Below are 2,155 nucleotides of genomic sequence, written 5' to 3'. Positions count from 1 at the left end.
GAAACAAAAGTAAAGATAAAGCTGAGCCCTGATTGCCAGACTCTGAGGCTAGGGGGTTAAGCCCTGCCCAGACTTTGGACTGGCCAAAGGAGCCCGGCTCTGGCCGAGACGGTGGCAGGGTTAAGGTTAAGCCTTAGCTTGCCTCCACTGTAGTAAGCCAAAAGCCCATAGCTCCTCAAAACCTAGTGGATCTGTGGCTACTTATCCCTACGATACTCCTCCTGTGACCCAGCAGTGTGGAACTTTCCACTCAGTGAGTCTCTTGCGCTGACTTCTACGGAGTCCATCTGGTATGTGTTACTCAGTTGCCATCTTCCAAAGCATTTTCTCTACTTTCTTTTCTATTGAAGTTTTTATGTTTATTTTGTTATTCTTTTTAAAAATTAATTTATTTTGTGTTCTTTTTTATTATGAGTTGGAGTTAACACATATATCTTACCATTCCATATTTCAATCAGGTCAAGTAGAATTTTACAATTGCTACCACTATCAGTGTCCAAACATTCTTTTTCTATATGGTCTCCCTTTCACACACCCCCCACCACCACTGTACACGCCTCCTCCTGAACCCCTTATTCTACTTGTTGTCCCTGTTGGTTCATCAATGCTGTTTCATATACCAAAAAACAGAAAAGCATTTAGCACAGCTTCAAGAGGGTGACCTCCATTGACATAACACCTCTGAGTTACACTCTTATATGAACAAACAAAAACCAAACAAAGCAATGCAAACCAAAAATATAGAAAAGGTTGGAAACCAGATGGGGTCCAGCCTGCATCACAGGGGGGAGCTACTGACAACGTTTTAATTGTTCGATTCAGATTTATGCCTTTGATCTTCTAGAATCCTCTCTCCCAAGCACTCTGTTTAGGGATCACCTTCGATTTTAGATAGGGAGATTTCGCCAGAGGCTTAATTCCTATGTAGCTCCACAAATTCATCTTGGGCTCCCACTGTCATCCATGATCTTCTGCACACTGAATGCTCAAAATTTAGGCTCTGATACTGATCCCTCATTCGATTTCGGATTGTATACTTTGTTATTCTTGTTACTTATTTGTTTGTTTGCTTTTTAATGTTTTTCTGCATATGCAATCCAGGATAGGAAAATGGCAGGGGAGGGTGAGAGGGAAGTGGAGAGCTAATAAGAATGAATGCAAAAAAAATGAATGAATGCAAGAAGGAAGAAAATGCTATAAAACGGATTGTGGTGATGATTGTACAACTCTTCTTGATGCGATTAAACTATTCCATTCTGTGATGTGTGAATTATATGCCAAAAATTGTTGGTGGAAAAAAGATCTTGAGATAAGCTGTGTAAATATAAACAGTGTGTGTATTTTGAAAACAACAGCTAAAGCCGTCTCCTAGCTGCAGTGCGGGGGACCGCTGTGGGAAGCTCGGACCATGTTTGGACACAAGTTGACTGCCCTAGACTACCACAAACCTGCCGGCTTCCACTGCAAAGATGCCACAGAATTAGAAATTTTATTGTGTGGCTTGAAGCCCAGAAAATCAGACAGGACAAGACTGAAGACAGAGGAAATTTAAAAAACATGCCCAGCAATGATTGGCCCAAGTTCTTAGAAAAGTATCTCAAAGATGTTAACTGTCTTTTCAAGATCCAAGATCGACAAGAAGCAATTGACTGCCTTCTTGGCTTAGCTGTTAGATTAGAATATGGAACTAATGCTGAAAAATACAAGGACCCAGTTCCCCATAATGCAAAAAATGCTGACAATGTAGCTACAAATGCAGAGCCACTGGTCAACTTGGATGCAAATGACACTGATTTCAAGGCTGGAGCAATGGCTTTGTCTACCATGGTGATTACCTGGGAATGCTAAAGGCAGTTTGAATTTTGGTTCAGGAGCGCTTGAAGCAGGATGCAGTTGCTTAAGCTCATGAAACAAAAGAGGGCTTGCCTGTTGCTTTAGGCAAGCACAGTCTTGGTTTTGACACCGGAGATGCAGTTCTTAGTGAAGAGGCTCAGATTCTTCGCTTGCTGCATATGGAAGAACTCAGAGAACTGCAGACAAAAATCAAAGCAGCCATCGTCACTGTTCAGTCAATTATCGCAGATCCAAAGACAGACCACAGACTGGGCAAAGTTGGAAGATGAACACTCCAGCTTCTCCGCCACTGAGTACAGTT

At 41.9% G+C, this 2,155-nt stretch overlaps 1 pseudogene; it reads left to right on the top strand.

Annotated features, from left to right (window-relative positions):
* The first annotated feature begins 1,408 nt into the window (after positions 1-1,408).
* LOC101640773 lies at positions 1,409-2,123 on the top strand (annotated as a pseudogene).
* Positions 2,124-2,155: the final 32 nt, after the last annotated feature.

This window comes from Echinops telfairi, unplaced genomic scaffold (genome assembly GCF_000313985.2).
Source record: "Echinops telfairi isolate 266 unplaced genomic scaffold, ASM31398v2 ScPeMD7_7472;HRSCAF=8510, whole genome shotgun sequence".
In the NCBI taxonomy this organism is placed as follows: Eukaryota; Metazoa; Chordata; class Mammalia; order Afrosoricida; family Tenrecidae; genus Echinops; species Echinops telfairi.
This window is presented reverse-complemented; position numbering and strand designations above follow the sequence as displayed.